The following is a 19,233-nucleotide window of genomic DNA, read 5'->3' on the forward strand; positions in this document are numbered from 1 at the left end:
AATGGGCATAGTAGGACCAAGTGGAGCGTGTCCTGCGAAGACCGTTGGTCGAAGCCGCAAGGGCCCTTACTCTCCAAATGCGTTGTATACCCTGCTGGAAATGCCAAAGTGTGATGTAGCAAATTTAGCCTGAAGCGGGTCATAAGAAATCTGTCTTGAGGATTGTAAATAAGGCACAGATAAGGTTCCAAGCCCAGTTAGCTGGTGAGTTCTCACTGATAACTTGGTCAGCACTCTTGCTTCCCTATTTGATATGGCTCTGTTTAAAAATTCTAACATACTGTGGCCCTTGTCCTTAGAGAGCAGTTTTGTTGGGTGGGTAAAATATTCAACACAACCCATGGCTATCAGGTTTTCCTTGATATATTTAAGCCAAGGAATATTATGACCCTGGGCCTGTGCCATGCAGTCTGATAATATTTGTTGGCTTAACGCCGCCTCTGGGTTTGTCCATATTTTAATCCAGCATGCGAGGGGTTTATATTGCAGCCTGTCGCACAGCTGGGCTATGCCCAGTTCCTCATGAACCACGTAGGAAGAAATGCTTTGTGGGACTTTCAGTACCCGCCTCAAGTATTTGTTTTCTTCTATTTGTAACTTATGCGAGTCTATAAAGCCCCAGACCTCACTCCCATATAAAACTTTGGCACAGCTTACAGAACTGTAGAGGTTCAAGATTTGTTCCGGGGACCATTGGCCTAGCCTCTTTGCAAAGTTCATGGTTGCCCCTGTTGAGTTGATTAGTGTGTGGCATTTCTCGTCCATGAGGGCTTGAAGCTAAGGCGACTATCAAACAAGATCCCCAGATATGAGAATGACTTGACCTTTTCCAGTCCATGTGTGCCTATTGTGTACTTAGTTTTGCAGGATGGTCCTTTCCCTACCTCCATAACATATGATTTGGTGAGGTTCGGTGACATACCTTATTGCACAGTTTGCCATTTTACTAGGTGGAATAGTGATACAGCCCTGGCTTGGTAACTCTTTTCCTGGCTCAGCATGCATAGTATGGAACTGATCGAATGCTTAAATACTGCACCAAACAGATATTCTAGAAGGAAAATTAGATTGTTCTTAGTGGATCAATATTGTTCCAATAATATTCAAATGTTGCTTTTACCAGAAATGGTGCTTTGGTTGTGTCCTGGTGGCCTATGTAAGTGAACTCTATTTAAATTAATTGTTGGTAAAATCTCAAGTGGATATCCTGAAAGTCTGTCATGGATATGCCCCCTCCTCCCAGACTTATTTTGGGTAGCTCTCGTCTGTGATCTTTGAAGCAGTTGTATTGTAAAGAATACTTGGTTGCTTTATCCAAATACGGTTCACAGCCTTTGCTTCCTTATTATCATCTCCCAGCCCGTTCCTCTGCCTAAAGGAACTGGATATGAACAAGGCTATTAAACTTACATTTGTGGCACACAACACCATCCACAAACAGAGCAACACACTCACCAAATCAAATGTACACCACACACTTACTACAAACCAACACTATGCACAAATTCATGTCTCAGCACTGACCACAAAACCACACAAACCACACCTATATATCCTTCTATTCCAGCTACCACACATTTCCACCATCACCTACAAACAATACACAACTCTATCCTATGCCACAAACCAATCCACTCATCACTAACACAACCCCATTCCACATCATACTTAACTACATCCTATCCAGACACGCACTCCCTGCTCTAATCCCTCCTAACAAACCACTTTTCATCACTAACAAACATATAATCAGCCATCCATCATTTGTCCAACCAACACACTCCTCTTCCTTCTACCATAGCACAAATGCACAACACATACACTGCACCATACTTTTTAACTCTTGCAACAAACCAGTCTAAGACAAACACTCTTACCTCTACTTCATTCCCTCCTACACAAAACACTCTACTCATAAACACATCACCACCCCCTCTACCTTACAACCTCCTCTCACAAACAATAATATACAAACAAATCAATTGCATGAAACAAATACAGCAGCACCTCTTTTCACTACTCCGCAAAAACAAAAGATATCGCGCACACCAACACAATATGATCTTCCAAACGCGACACCTCATAATACTTACCATCACAAAATATAAACATACACCCACCTTTCAAACCACACAAAGGAACAAATACCAATGCCAAACTTTCTCTCTTCCACCACATCTAACAAAGATACAGCAACACAGCTACTCTCTTCCAAACGCCTCTCATCCATCATACAATTTAGAACCTTACTACATGACCCACATGCTGCACCACCATGCTGCACCACCACCCCTGACTCATACACCATCTCCCCATAACACATACACCATCTCCCCTAAACACATGCAAACAATATAAGCGACATGCCACACCTCACAACTTTGCTTTCCCATGTCTACTGCACAGCAATGTTCCACCACGCAAAACAACACAGCACACCAACTCACTCTCAAACACTGTCGCCACCACATACACATGCAGACTCATCAAAATGCCTTCTTAGCATGCTGGATGAGGAACATGATACAGAACAGCTACACGATTGCTATCCTAACACAGCTAATACTAGCACTAAAAACACACCTGCTACAAACCCACACAATACTAATCACACTTCTACAAAACAAAGTCTTACTATCACCAAAGCCCATTCTCTAAACTGTCTACTAATAAATGCTTGATCCCTCTCTAAAAATAAACCTCATATCTACAACCTTCTCACCGATGCAAAACCGAACATACTATTTGTAACTGAATCATGGTTGGGAGATGATATGGTTCCAGTCCTGCATGAAGCCATTCCTCTAGGCTATCAAATGATCTCCCAAAATCGTATAGGCAAAAAAGGAGGTGGTCTAGCTGTGGTGTTCAGGCAAACATTACATATCACTAAAGTTGACAACATCTCCATAAAGAATTGTGAGGCTCTTCTCACCAGATGCAATCCTACACCATCTTCCTCCTGTAACTTCCTGCTCCTTTACAGACCTCCACCTAGCAACGCGACATTCCCAGACGCACTTCTAGACACAGTTTCAAACCTGATAACAATACACTCCTACATATGAGTTCTGGGTGACCTCAACATTTGTTTTGACTAACCCAATATGACCCATCCAAAAACAATAATCACTGGTCTAGATGCACTAAACCTGCATCAGATTGTACACAAACCCACACACATCACTGGACATATCCTAGATGTCATTTTTGCTAATACCGAACTAGTAACCTTTCAAACTATAACTCCAGTCACATGGTCAGACCACCATTTGCTTGCTTTCCAGCATAAAACAACACTAAGCAACTCACCTAAAATTACCTTACAACCATCCACCTTTCAACCGTGGAACAAACTCAATTTGGAACACTTAGAAACACAACTAACATCCAATACAAATCTGGAAACTATAAATTCTGTTAAAAAACTATATGAGTGGCTACTGCAAGCTTTTGACATCCTGATACCACTCAAAGCCACACAATAGAACAAAAAAAAATAGCACCTTGGAGAAACAGAGAGATAAAAGACCTAAAAAACAAATTAGAAAGCTGCAACGTACCTGGCTCAAAGCAAACGCCAAACAAGACAAACTTCGCCTACAGAAAATTAACAGATTATACAAGTCAGCTATCAAAAAAGCTAAGAAAAGGTGCTATTCAGACATATTTCAAAATGCTAAATGTGCAAATAAAGAATTCTATAAAATACTCAATGAATTTCGCAAACCAAATTGCCTAGCAGGAATTCATCCTGTTACTCAAGATTTCACAGACAAACTGGCAAATCATTACACTAACAAAGCAGCCCCGTTAGACTCATACTTAAAACAGAGACAAAGCAACATCACTAACCCTTTGACAAAACAACAATCCAAGAATACTCTACCCCAGCCTCTCTGTTCCTTCCAACACATCTCACACGATGAATTTATGGACCTGGTCAAAGCAAGCAGGCCTACCGGCAGCCCTTCTGACCCGTGTCCACCAAAAACTTTCAAGACAATTCTTTTAACAACCTCTGCTGCCACTCCAGTGAGAAGAATCATAAATGATTTCTTAACTACCAGAATATTTCCAGGAGAACTCAAAAAGTCATACATACACCCTTTACTGAAGAAAACAAACTTGGACCCGCTGAACCCTGACAACTACAGACTCATTCCAAATGGACCGTTCCTGGGCAAACTGATAGAAAGAGCAGTGTTCGTCCAAATGTCACAATTCATTGAAGAGAATGGCATACTTTCAGACTGCCAAAGAGGTTTCCGTCTGGGAAGAGGCACAGAATCTGCCCTCCTTGCCGTCTGAGATTACCTTAAGAACACAATAGACCGCAATGGGTTTGCTGCGTTTCTCCTCTTGGACATCTCGGCTGCCTTTGACACGGTTGACCATGAAACTCTGAAACAAAGACTCTATAAAGCCAGCATAGAGGGGACTGCTCTAGACTGGATCGCGTCCTACCTTCGAAACAGAACAAATGTCATCCATACCCCACCTTTCTCATCCAAACCATACTCAACAAAAGCAGGGGTCCCTCAAGGCTCTATCATCTCACCCATGCTTTTCAACATCGGTACTGATCAATCAATTTCACCTCATGTGCTATATCTATGCAGATGACCCACAAATACTCCTTAATCTGGAATGCCCCAAAGACATTGAAAACTCCCCAATTTTCAGTTGTCTCAGAGCTGTGGATCAGTGGATGACTTGGAGCCACCTCAAATTGAATACTTCCAAAACGGAAATACTCACGTGTGGCGATTGGAAACATAATGACCCGCTTGCCGCCTGGCCTGATGAACTGGGATCGCCACCTAAAGTATTGAAGGAAGTAAGAACCCTCAGAATGACCATGGACTCTGAGCTATCGATGAATGCCCAAGTGGACAAACTAGCTAGATCAAGCTTTGTCACTATAAAAACGCTGCAATTAATTTTCCCTCATTTGGGATTTCCATACAAGGTCCAAGCTACCATCTCCCTTGTTCTGTACAAACTCGATTATGCCAATAGCCTCTACCACGGATCACCTTTAACGACCATGAAAAGAATACAATGGATTCAGAACTCGGCTGCCAGACTACTCTTGCATAACAAACCTCAAGATCACATCTCACCTGCCTTGAAAGCAGGTTACCGGTTGCCAGAAGATCGACGTTCAAGCTGCTTTGTATCACCCACAAAGCAATACATGGAATGGGACCGCTCTTCATCAGGAATAAATCACCAAACACATTCAACAAAGGAACCTCCACTCTAAAATGGCACCTCGCCTCAAAATCCCAAGAAAAAAAAACACGGGTGGCACATTCTTCTCTGTTCAATCAGCCAAACTATGAAACTCTTTACCCCCCAACAAAAGATCCACGGACAGCCACCTTATTTTCAGAAAACTACTCAAGAATGGGCTCTTCCCCACATAAGCACCATACGCAAACAGATTACAGCATACCCCTCTGTATATAATCATTTATTTTTACTATAGATATGTACCTATCTTTGTGATTTGCTTTGAATAAACATGTAGAATAATTATGTTAAAACATTTGTTTTTTAATTAAAGTACAATAACACTTGAAAACTGGAGTTTATCTGGTGCATCTTTCGTCAACATGTACTTCTTCCATTGTGCATCTATGTACCTTCTATATACTTGGATCTGTATGTTTGTTACTTTCCTCCTGAAAAGCATATCCAATGCACTAACCTATTTCTCATCATTTACCTCTATCAATATCTTTAATCTACATATACCTACCTCCTTTATGCATCTATATACTTTCAATGTACTTATGGATCTATAAATGTATCACTTTCTTCTAATTCCGCATATTCAATGCACTACCCTATTTCTCACCCTATACTTCGCTCAATATATTTTCTAACCAAACTTTCTGACTCATTTCAAACTTCTTTCTACTATTCTTTCCAATGCACTACCCTATTTCTCACCTTATACATCTATCAATATATCCTCTACACCCACACTCTCATTCATCCCAAACCCAATACCACTACTAAGATCCCCAAAATAACCCTTTCTAGACTCTCCCTTACTCTACCCCTCCTTGCATCATCTGACACCTCTTTTACTATACAATCCCCGGAGTTGGCCTAACGGCTAGGGCGGTCGACCTCGAATCTGGAGAAGTGGGTTCGAGTCTTGGCGATGACACTGAACATCCTGTGATTCTGGGCAAATCACTTAATCTCCCCGTGCCTAACAAAAATGAATGTGTCCATATGTAATGCAACTGGTGCTATGTAAAGCGCTCTGATACTCGATTCGGGTCAAGTTCGCACTATATGAAACTCTGTAAAGAAAAAAAACCTTTCTAAACTCTTCCTTCTAACTCTTCCCCTCCACAACCCCTTTTTACTCATCCAAAAGCCTCCTCCTTCTCCTATGACCTCCCAAAAAAAAAAATATATATATATATATATATATATATATATATATATATATATATATATATATCCTTCACTCTCCTATCCCTGCACTATCCTTTTGAATCAAAATAACAGACTAACATGTTCACTGCTCAAATTTCATATTCCTCTATACTAAGTCACCACTAATCCTTTATGGGTCCCAGAGTAGCGTGCTACTCGCCAAAAAAACGCTTCAAGACCTCATCAGAGGTAGGCAAGCATTGTATAAATGCAAAGCTTTTTCCCTCTTCTATCCCTCCGCTAACTTTCTCTATCCAACTGAATAACACATCCACCACTCAAACTACTTTCATATTTCACTACACTAATTTTCAACACTAATCCTTTATGGGTTCCAGAGTAGCGTGCTACTCGACAATAAAGCGCTTCAGCACCCCATCAAGGTTACATGCGCTATATAAATGCAAACCTTTTCTCTTTTCTACCCCTCCCCAACCCTTCTCAATCCAAATAACTGGCTAACATATCCACCACTTAAATTACTTTCATATTTCACTATACTAATTCAACACTAATCCTTATGGGTTCCAGAGTAGTGTGCTACTCGCCAAAAAAAACGCTTCAAACCCCATCACGGGTAGCAAGCGCTATATAAATACAAACCTCTTTCCCTCTTCTATCCTGCCGCTACCCTTCTCTATCCAATTAACTGAATAACAGATCCACCACTCAAATTACTTCATATTTTGATGTACTAATTTTCAACACTAATCCTTTATGGGTTCCGGAGTTGCGTGCTACTCGCCAGAAAAGCGCTTCAACACCCCTTCAGGGGTAACAAGCGCTATATCAATGCAAACCTTTCTCCCCCTCTATCCCTCCGCTATCCTTCTCACTCCAAATAACTGACTAATATCCACCACTCAAATTACGTTAATATTTCACTATACTAATTCACCACTAATCCTTTATGGGTTTCTGGAGTAGCATGCTACTGCCCCACCCCCAAAGGTGCTTCAACACCCCATCAGGGATAACAAGCGCTATTTAAATGCAAACCGTTTTTCCTCTTCCATTCTTCCACTATCACTCCGAATCCAAATAACTGACTAACCTATCCACCACTTTAATTACTTTCATATTTCACTATACTAATTCAACACTAATCCTTTATAGGTCTCGGAGTAGCGTGCTACTCGCCGAAAAAGTGATTTGACGCCTCGTCAGGGGTAGTAAGCGCTATATAAATGCAATTACAATATAATTACAATTACAATACACATAAATACAGACTAAAAGCAATGTGTTTCCCTCTCAGTGTTTATCTTGCAGGCAGGAAACCTACAGTAAGTAGGTCCTCTCATGTGTGCCTCTACATATAGTCAATCCTCCCCCCCAGGTCAATATCCGTTTGTGATTGACAGCAAGGGGATTTAAAGAAAAGTAGGCTGAGACTGATGCAGGGGTGCACATTTGTTAGCACTACAGTGTCTATATAGGATGAGTGATTTATTTTATTGGCTACTAATAAATACTCCACCAATTGTGACTGTACGTTTATCCACTACATAATGTTTAAAAATACTATTTACAACTTACTTTTTTCAGAGAACACAAAATAAATAAGGATCCATATAGATAAGATTAGCAACAAAAAACATGTGAATGAATCCATAGAAATGGTGGAAACATAAATACAATAACTTGGAGCCATAGTCATGTATCCTGAACAAGCAAGAATGCATGCCCAATGAGAACATTTCACTTTGAAGTGAAGACCAATTTATGTGTTTGTAAGTGAGTGTTAATTGTTTAAAACAGCGCCTTGCATAGATAGGCATTTGGGGATGCACCTGTCTGCTACATCTGGTCATCTTTCTGTGTCTCAGCCTATGTGTATTTCTCTATTTGTGAGCCTGTTTAGGTAGCCTATATGCTTGACGGTCTTCATATATATACGGCCTTTCTGCCCCTATCTGTTGTGTGTTTCTTTCTGTTGGGTCACTGGTACACACCTGATTAAGAAAAAGTGCATGTTACTTTGCCAAGGCTTTTTTCTTTCCATTCTTTATCTTTTTTATATATTTTAGGTCATCCTTATGTGTTGCACTGTATTTTTAGGTAACAGTAATTCAGAGCAACAGCTCATTTTCTTTGCACCAGTAAGAACTATATTTTTCTGTAATGTACAAATGTTTTATACCTCTAAATACACCCATCTCCTATGAAGCACTCATCCTATTCTATTAAAATTAGATCAAGAGGTTGTTTTTTTGTTTTTTACTTAAAATTATTGTTGCACTCCTATAGCCACATTTTTTAGATCGGGTGCATGATCTTTAATACTTTGCCCTTTTTAGGTATCGCCTATTATATCCCGCAGGGATAAAAAGGCGAGATTATAGTAAGCGGAAAAGAGCCTGCGGATCGCGTACAGTTCATGTGAGCTATGCGCGTGCACACCATCGCCAGCCACATCACACACCACCATTTGTCTGTGCCTCGGCATCAGACTTCAAAGGCTGCCGCTCCCCCGACCCCCCCCTGCACATCACACACCACCATTTGTCTGAGCCTTGGCATCAGACTTCATAGGAATGCGCTCCCCCACCCAGCCCACGCCACAGCAATGCCGAGAGCTTGGGGGTTTTTTGCATCCATTTCCCGGGGAAGCCGTGTTTTGTTCGGTGTTCTCTGCACCTTTCTCGTTTTTTTCTGGACGAAAGTGAAAGCCTACTGTGCTTGTTTACAGTAGCCTTGCTCCTCAAATGCTGTTGCTGTGTTGCCATCTGTCTAGGGACACTCAGCCTGAAAACACTCGACTTGCTAGCTGCAATGCTACATCCGCTATGCTATGCCTCTAGACACGTTGATCCCTCGCAGACTGTGCTGACTCTGCCCCTCCTGATTCTGAAACTGGCCAACGCAGTCACCACGCAGTCTCTTCTCTCTGTCTTATGATGTCTGCCCTGCCACCATTTATTTCGGACCCTCACACCTCCTCACCTTCGCACACCCTCACTCACCCTCACACCCACCCTCACACCCACCCTCACCCCCCCTCACCCTCACACACCCTCACCCTCACCCACTCTCTCACCCTCACACACCCTCACACGTTGATCCCTCGCAGACTGTGCTGACTCTGCCCCTCCTGATTCTGAAACTGACCAACGCAGTCACCACGCAGACTCTTCTCTCTGTCTTATGATGTCTGACCTGCCACCATTTACTTCAGACCCTCACCCTCACACCTCCTCACCTTCACACACCCTCACTCACCCTCACACCCTCACCCTCACACCCCTCACCCTCACATCCCTCTCACCCTCACTCACCCGCACCCCCACACACCCTCACCCCCACACCCGCTCACCCTCACACACCTCCTCACCCTCACATCCCCTCACTCTCACACCCCCTCACCCTCACACCCCCTCATCCTCACTCACCCTCTCACCTTCACACACCCTCTCACCCTCACACACCCTCTTACACTCACACCCTCACCCACTCTCACACTCACACCCTCACCCAACCTCACACCCTCACCCTCACAACCCTCACCCTCACCCCCTCTCACCCCTCACTGACCCTCACCCCCTCACCCCCCACACCCCCTCACAACCCCACACCCCACACCCCCTCACCCTCACACCCCCTCACTCTCACACACCCTCACCCTCACACCGCCTCACCCTCACACCCCCTCATCCTCACCCTCATACCCCCTCACCCTCACACACCCTCACCCACCCTCTCACCCTCACACACCCTCTCCCACCCTCTCACCCTCACACACCCTCTCCCACCCTCTCACCCTCACACACCCTCTCACCTTCACACACCTCTCACCCTCACACACCTCTCACCCTCACATCCCCTCACCCACTCTCACACCCCCTCACACCCCCTCACCCTCAAACACCCCCTCATCCTCAAACACCCCCTCACCCTCACACACAACCTCACCCACCCTCTCACCCTCACACACCCTCTCACCCTCACACACCTTTTCACCCTCACACACCCTCTCACCCTCACACACCCTCTCACCCTCACCCTCACACACCCTCTCACCCACCCTCACCCTCTCACCCTCCCTCACCCTCACACCCCCTCACACACCCTCACCCACCCTCACACCCCTCACCCCCCTCACCCTCACACCTCCTCATCCTCACACACCCTCTCACCCTCACACACCCGCACCCCCTCATCCTCACACCCTCACACCCCCTCTCACCTTCACACACCCTCACCCTCACACCCCTCACCCTCACACCCCCTCACCCTCACACAGCCTCACCCCGTCACCCTCACCCTCCTACCCCCTCACCCTCACACCCCCTCAACCTCACAACCCCACACACTCCCCCTCACACACCCTCACCTTCACACCCCCTCACCCCCCACACCCTTGCACCTCTCACCCTCACACACCCTCTCACCCTCACACACCCTCTCCCACCCTCTCACCCTCACACACCCTCTCACCCTCACACACCTCTCACCCTCTCACCCTCACATCCCCTCACCCACTCTCACACCCCCTCACCCTCACACCCCCTCGCCCTCAAACACCCCCTCACCCTCAAACACCCCCTCACCCTCACACACAACCTCACCCAACCTCTCACCCTCACACACCCTCTCACCCTCACACACCCTTTCACCCTCACACACCCTCTCACCCTCACCCAACCTCTCACCCTCACACACCCTCTCACCCTCACACACCCTCACCCTCAAACACCCTCACACCCCTCACCCTCCTCACCCTCACACCTCCTCACACCCCCTCATCCTCACACACCCTGTCACCCTCACACACCCTCACACACCCGCACCCCCTCATCCTCACACCCCCACACCCTCACCCTCACACACCCTCTCACCCTCACACACCCTCTCACCCTCACACACCCTCACCCTCACACACCCTCTTACCCTCACACACCCTCACCTTCACACACCCTCACCCTCACACCCCCTCACCATCACACCCCCTCACCCTCACACAGCCTCACCCCGTCACCCTCACCCTCCTTCCCCCTCACCCTCATACCCCCTCAACCTCACCCTTACAACCCCACACACACCCCCTCACCCCCCACACCCCCTCACCCCCCACACCCTTGCACCCCTCACCCTCACACACCCTCTCACCCCCTCACCCTCACACACCCTCACACCCCTCACCCTCACACCCCCACCCTCACACAACCTCACATCCCCTCACACTCCCTCACCCTCACACACCCTCACTCACCCTCACCCCCCTTCACCCTCTCACCCTCACACACCCTCACTCACCCTCACACACCCTCAGACACCCTCACCCCCTCTCACCCTCACACACCCAGACTCACCCTCACACCCCCTCACACCCTCACACCCCCTCACCCGCACACCCTCTCACCCCCTCACACACCCTCACCCTCACACCCTCTCACCCTCACACACCCTCACCCACCCTCACCCACCCTCACCCTCACACCCCCTCACTCACCCTCACACACCCTCACCAGCATAGCATAACAAAACATAGCATAACAAGACACTGCATAGCATAGCATAACAAAAAAGCATAGGATAGCAAAACATAGCATAGCATAACAAAACAAAGCATAGGATAGCAAAACAAAACCTAGCATAACAAAACAAAACATAGCATAGCAAAACACAACAAAGCATAGCATAGCATAACAAAATACAACAAAACATAGCATAACAAAACATAGCATAACAAAACAAAGCATAGCATAACATAACAAAGCATAGCAAAACAAAACATAGCATAGTATAACAAAACATAGCATAGCATAACAAAACAAAACAAAACATAGCAGAACAAAACATAGCATAACATAACATAACAAAACATAGCATAACATAACATAGCAAAACACAACAAAACATAGCATAGCATAACAAAACATAGCATGCATAACAAAACATAGCATACATAACAAAAACATAGCATTGCAAAGCATAGCAAAACATAGCATAGCATAACAAAACACAACAAAACATAGCATAGGATAACAAAACACAACATAGCATAGCATAACAAAACAAAGCTTAGCATAGAATAACAAAGCATAGCATAACAAAGCATAGCATAACAAAACATAGCATAGCAAAAGAAAGCATAGCATAATAAAACACAACAAAACATAGCATAACAAAACATAGCATAGCAAAACACAACAAAACATAGCATAACAAAACAAAGCATAGGAAAGCAAAACTAAACATAGCATAGAATAACAAAACAAAGCATAGGATAGCAAAACAAAACATATCATAACAAAACATAGCATAACATAAAACATAGCATAACAAAACACAACACATAGCATACCAAAACATAGCAAAACACAACAAAACATAGCGTAGCTTAACAAAACACAACAAAACATAGCATAGCAAAACAAAACATATAATAGAATAGCAAAACATAGCATACCAAACACAACAGAACATGGCATAGCATAACAAAACATAGCATAGCATAACAAAACATAGCATAGCAAAACAAAGCATAACATAATAAAACACAACAAAGCATAGCATAACATAACATAACAAAGCATAGCATAGCATAACAAAACATAGCATAGCATAACAAATCATAGCATATGATAGCAAAACATAGCATAGCATAACAAAACAAAACATAGGATAGCAAAACAAAACATAGCATAGCATCCATGCATCACTCCTCACCACCACAGCATCACTCAGGGGCACCACAACATCACTATGTGCTACCACAGCATCACTGAACGCCACAGCATCACTCGTTCGCCATCACAACATCACTGAGCGCCACCACAGCATCAATCTGTGCAACCATTCAACAACACCTGGTTCAAATATGTTCTCTCAATGTTTCAAGCTTTATTACAAATGTAACAAAAAGATGTTAATATTTCACTTCTGTTCTTGGATTTTCGTCACAATAAAATACACTGAACATAATTTTCACAAAAGATATTTACAAAACTTTAAGCTATTGCCATTATAAATTAAAATAACTTTTATTTAAGTATTAATTATTGAAAAAAATTAAAAGCCATTGTTATTTGTAATATCAATACATGTAAGTCACGTAAATACAACACATATTGCATTACAAATGCTATAGGTGTCACATTTGAGAAAGTTATAACTATTGGAATTGTAAATGACAAAGCTATTCATTTCGCTATTTTCAAAAACAAAACATAAATAAAAAATGTGTCATTTACAATACCAATAGCTCAAACTTTCCTAATGCGAGACCTATTGCATCTGCTTGTTATTTTTGTGGCACATGCTTCCATTGAAAAAAAGGTAACTATTGCCCTTCCTTGTCTAGGCTAGATCTATTGGCTTTGGCACGACTCTTGTGTGCTTTCGGTTTTATATGTTTCTCCATGTTTGTGTTACTAGTTCTCCTATCATGAAACATATCTTTCTACTGCATGTATACTGTTTTTTGGTATAGTGCAGTCTGTCGCCACTATGGCACTGCAGTATCTTTCCTGTCTTTCTTGCTACATGTAGACGTGCCTTTTCATCTCTACCTGTCTATGTTCTTCCTTCCTTAACGTATGTCTATCCAAATGACTCTCATCTCCTTGTGTGTCTTCCTTCCTGTTCACCTGCATGTTAAATGACTCTCTCTATGCCTGCCTAACTTTCTCTCTGCCTGCATGATTGTCTGTCACTCTGCCTGCCTTCATTGTCTGTCCGACTGCTTCTTTAAAAAAAAAAAAAAAAATTACTTTATTTATTGAATTTTGTAAGAAGCAATATCCATAAGAAAGACAATCGTTACAGGAGTATGTATGCAGCATCTATACGCATATGGATTCATCATAGATGTATCATTTTCAACACTTTGTAGATCATTACATTATCAACATTCATATATGAGCATAGTACTGAATAATGGTAATAAGTTGGAATGTGCACCATTACTGCCTTATTAACAAGCAACGGCATTACAATTTCCTTTATATAGTGAGCATATAAAACCTTAGTACCACCTGCAGGTTAGTCACAATCATAGCTCAATTGTCCACCCGTTCTCACAGGGTCTGGATGACTCTGCTAAATGTATATTTCCCTTGGAGCGCTTGTAGCATTATATAATATTGTCCCCACCTTCATTACTCCGAGTTTTCAGCAGTTGTGTCTATTGGATGTGATAATAGGTATGCTTTCAGAGGTTCCCAAATGTCTTTGGGACGTGATGCCAGAGGGAAAAGGTCCTCCGACTGCTTCTCCGCCCGCTAGTATAACTCGCTCCTTCCATTCTGCTATGCATATTCCTGCATAGATGTCTGCCTGAGTGCTGTCTTTATGAATGGCCCTGTCTCTTTCCTCTAGCAGTCACTCTATGGGTTTACCTGGGTACCACCGTATTTAATCCTCCGCCTTTGATTTTTCATTTCTTGCTGTTTTTTATATGGCGCAACCTTGGCCCAAGGGCATTGGTGCGTTTTACAGGAGCACCGGGCTACATGACGCAAGTCCAGATTCACCTTTTTGTGTATTTTTAGGTACATGGAGATTAAGTGATTGGCCCAGAATCCTAGGATGTTGAGCTGACCACAGGACTCGAGCCTGATTCCAAAGTTGGCAACTCTGGCCGTTAGGCCACATTTGCTCTGCTTTAATGAAAGACCGACCACCTACGTTTTTGATTTACTATTTCACTTTTTGAACACCTGCCTACATGGATGCCCCAGCCTGTATAATTAGTTGCGCTTCTGCCTGGCAAATGCTTCTGCTCACCTATTGCCATCCTAGAAGGGGTGGGGATGTGGGTTGGGGTGGTTGTGGTGGGGCCGTCTCCACCTGTAAATGTCCTGCCATAACCCACGTCCTCTTTGTCCCCAACCAGCTGTCGCGAGTAATACCTGTCCTCCCAGCATGGGATCAGCCATGCTGGTCCTGTTTACCTTTCATGTTTACCTTCTTACTCTTGTATCCCTAAGAGTATTTGCTACTGTCTAATTGCTGTGAATCAATTTACCGACCTCAGAAGAATGGAAAGCTGAGTTAGCCTTGCCGGATATCGAACTCCTGATCTCCAAAACATCGCGTTTGCCGTCGATTGGTAACGATTTGGAGCCATCCTGCTTCCTTATCAATTCCGTATTTGATCTGCATCCATAATTAGAACTCCCAGCTTCAGGAGACGGTGAGTCGATAACTGTGAATAACTGAAGAAGCGACGCGCATGCCTGATAGCGCCAGTCTAGGCTCAGCTGCTTCATGGCCGCGCTCGAATAGCATGGGTGTCATTCCACACACTGACCACACGGCGGACCCTTCTCCCTTTTATGCCTCACGCAAGTCCCACGAAGAGCTTGAAGAGCAGAGATGGGGGATGGGAAGCAGCAGCGACGAGCAGCAGCTTCAGGGCGACTGGAAACACCTGTACACAGCTGGGACGCGAAAGAAAAGAAGCAGGAGTCAACGCTATAGAGAGCAACAAATAGTTTTGGCAATGTGTGTACACTTGCAAGTCATTTCAATAAACACTATTTAACTGAATTGTATTTATAGCCTGCCACGTAGAAGGGCTCTTCCCTGACATGCGCACATGGAAAGGCCTGGCACTAGGTCCGCGCGGAACAAGACATGACCTTTAGCTATTCCTTTTGTTCATTAACGCGTTTGTTTGGTTCTGTTAAGGATATTTTTGTTAAACTTTTTAGACTGGCCCTGAAGTCACCAACCCTGGGTTAAATGAATCCTCCCATACTAGGGCTTGTTCCCCAGACAGATGTCTACTGACCTCGATTTGGAAAATGGTGACTCCACTGGCAAAATATTCCTCTCTTGCAGGCAAGAGAGATTCCCTCTTCTTTGGCTTGTAACCTTCCCTCCCTTTCTCCCCACTCCTGGGTTGTGAGGTATGTTCACTCAGCGCCCCAAGGACTCTGCAGAAAGTTGTTTCAGAACGGCCTGCGTCACTCGCATCCCAGTCAATACGTGGCGGTACTTTACATTGCAAGTAAAACGTCATGTCACTTAAAAAGGGGATGTAAAGAGGTTTAAGAGGGGTATTGTGAAAGGGTGGTGAGTGTTTTTAAGGGTTCAGGGATGGGTAGTTTTTATGGATAGTAAGGGGTGTCAAGGGTTTAGGGATGGGCAGTGGTAATTGGTAGTAAGGGCTTTAAATAGCTTTTTAAGGAGTGTTATATGTTTAGGCATGATTCGTATGAAGTGTCAGTTAGTGATTTCAGGCCTGACAACTTAAATATTTCACTCTATGAGTAGGGGCGTGGCTTTGGATGATATGTTGCTACGTTACACCCTGCCACCAGCCTCCCAACTCCCAAACATAAAAATAGATAAAACTTGCTGAGGTTGGCACCATTGACCTAGAATTTTGGCCGCTGCTCGGTGGAGCTACCTTGATAGCTATAGTGGAGTTTGGATTTGGACTTCCCCCTCGGCCATCATCAACCCAGCCGGACTTTGGGCAGACTTACTCCCCTACCCTTCTACTCTCCATTTATCTTTTCTTCTATGCTCTTTAAATGTAACTTGTAACTTTGTAACAATGTGGAACCTCAGGTAAAGCGCTCTGATACCTCCGGGTCTAGCCAGCGCTATATAAAAATCATTAAATAAATAAATTATGCGCTGGTGTTTTCATACCCCTAAATAGACATACCAAGGACGTTGAGGTTCACACTTCCCCCTAAGAGGCCAATGTCTCCTTATATCTCTTTATTGCCCATGTCCCAGGGGTACTGGGTTGCCCCTTGTTCTTTAAATGCCTAAATGGACATCAGCTGTTCCGTGACTCAGAAGATGAGGTAGAAACTCACTCTGTGCAGTGATTCCCACCCTGGCTTCCCTGCCACTCTGTGATATTAGCTGGACACCTGGTGACCACGTGAAAGGACCCAATATCGTTATTGACACACAGTGGTATCGTGTGAGTTGGCAGGCCTGGGGTTTTTAGGGTTCGGGTGGTAGGGTAAAGAAGTAGTTAGAGGTTAGTAGGATCCAAAGATAGTTCGGGATTGGGTTACCAAGACGTTTTTAAGGTTCAAGGATGAGTATAACGAAGATGTGTTTAGGGTTCAGGGGTGTTGGGAAGTGTTTAGGAATGGGTTTCTAAGATTCACGGATCAGTGGTAGTAAGGGATAGTAAGGGGGGCTTATGGTTCATGGATGAGTAAAGTTAAAAGGTAGTTAGGGTTGTAAGGAAGAGTCATTGAAGTTTACATTTTTAAAAAGTGGCTAAAACACACGTGCACATATACTCCATACAGTTGCTCCTTATCAGGCCAAAGACCTGTGGAAGGGGGTGCGTGCGCAGGCGAAGCAAACCAGCCAAAATTTCAACAACAGTCCAAGTCCCCCAGCCAGAATAACACACTCTCAGAACACAAACGGCATGAATTGCTTAAGAGTTAGGATTTAATGATACCTCGTAACGCGTTTCGGCCAACCAGCAGTCTTGCTCACACGTAGAAAACTAAACAATGTGAATGACATAAGTACAGAGTTTCAAAAGAAACAATGGACTTCATAACATTTCCTAATTCAGGAAATGAGTGTCTGCCATCTTGGAGTGTATCACAGTTAATACTGATGGCCTCAGGTACAGACACAAGGGTGAAGAGAAGAGTTACGAAACAGCAGAAAGTCAAATGCATACATTATGTATGAGATATAACAAACTATTCATGATAGCATGCTGCTGGTGTACTCTTTTTTTAATTATAGCTAGCAGTCTCCCAATGTCTGCAAATGCAAAGGAGTAAAATACATAACAGAAAAGTAAGTTACATAGATTCTGTATGCAACATTTCTCTAATTGTACATATTGCCAAACAAATTCAATATACAAAATGTTCTGTATAGTGCTAGGATTAATATCATATATGTCCATTCAGACAATGGTATCTCTAAGTGTCCAATTCCCTGTGTGGGACAATTAAGTTACAATATAGAAAGAAGAGCAACGTGTGTGTTTAAGTGTATTACGAGAGAGGTTTCAAGCTCTCGAGTGCCAAAAGGCATGTGGGAGTATACAGGAGTTACAGGAAGGTAAGAAAGAGCATGCAAATATCCTCAGGTGGGTCGTGTTGAGAAATAGGACCAACAACCTGTGCTGTTAGTCACAGGGTGAAAACAGAAAATATCGAGAAACAGCCAAATATACTGGGCCATTGCCCATAATGAAGAACCTGTTATGACTAGTGATTTCCAAATGGAAAACCAAGGGGCTATAGCTCCAAGATGGTGCAGGTTCTGTGTATCCTATGTAAGTTAAATACTCTGGGACTTACCAGTTCATAGAACCCAGCATGGGAATGTTGAGCAAGTGCCCGACCAAGATCAACCTGACACATTGCGCTGCACCCCCAGATCTTGAGCTAAGCCACACAATGTGTATGCCATACAAATGATTAACAGTATCAATAATGTTAGCACAGATCACATATGAAACTCTGTAAAAGTGCATCATTTTGTCTGAAAAAACGTGCCACAAAATTGTGCCTCTGAAGAAAAGGGTAGGGAACCCGTTCTAGTGATCTGCCGTCGCAGGGTGAGTCCCTTCCTTGTCCCCTGTGGGAAAAATAAAACAGAAAACATTAAATTATATGACTAACAGAATAGGTGTATCATACTATTAAAAAGATACCAACACAAACAACATGCAGGTAACAGATAACAGAGAATTCTCACCCTCGATGCAAAATACTGAAGGGGGAACTACAGAAAGAGCTGAACATTTTAAGCTTCATGAAAGTGGACTCCAAGTTCCTCATCCAAATTGAGACCCCAGGACTCTTGGTTTGAAAC

Source organism: Lissotriton vulgaris, chromosome 1_1 (genome assembly GCF_964263255.1).
Source record: "Lissotriton vulgaris chromosome 1_1, aLisVul1.2, whole genome shotgun sequence".
Taxonomy (NCBI): domain Eukaryota; kingdom Metazoa; phylum Chordata; class Amphibia; order Caudata; family Salamandridae; genus Lissotriton; species Lissotriton vulgaris.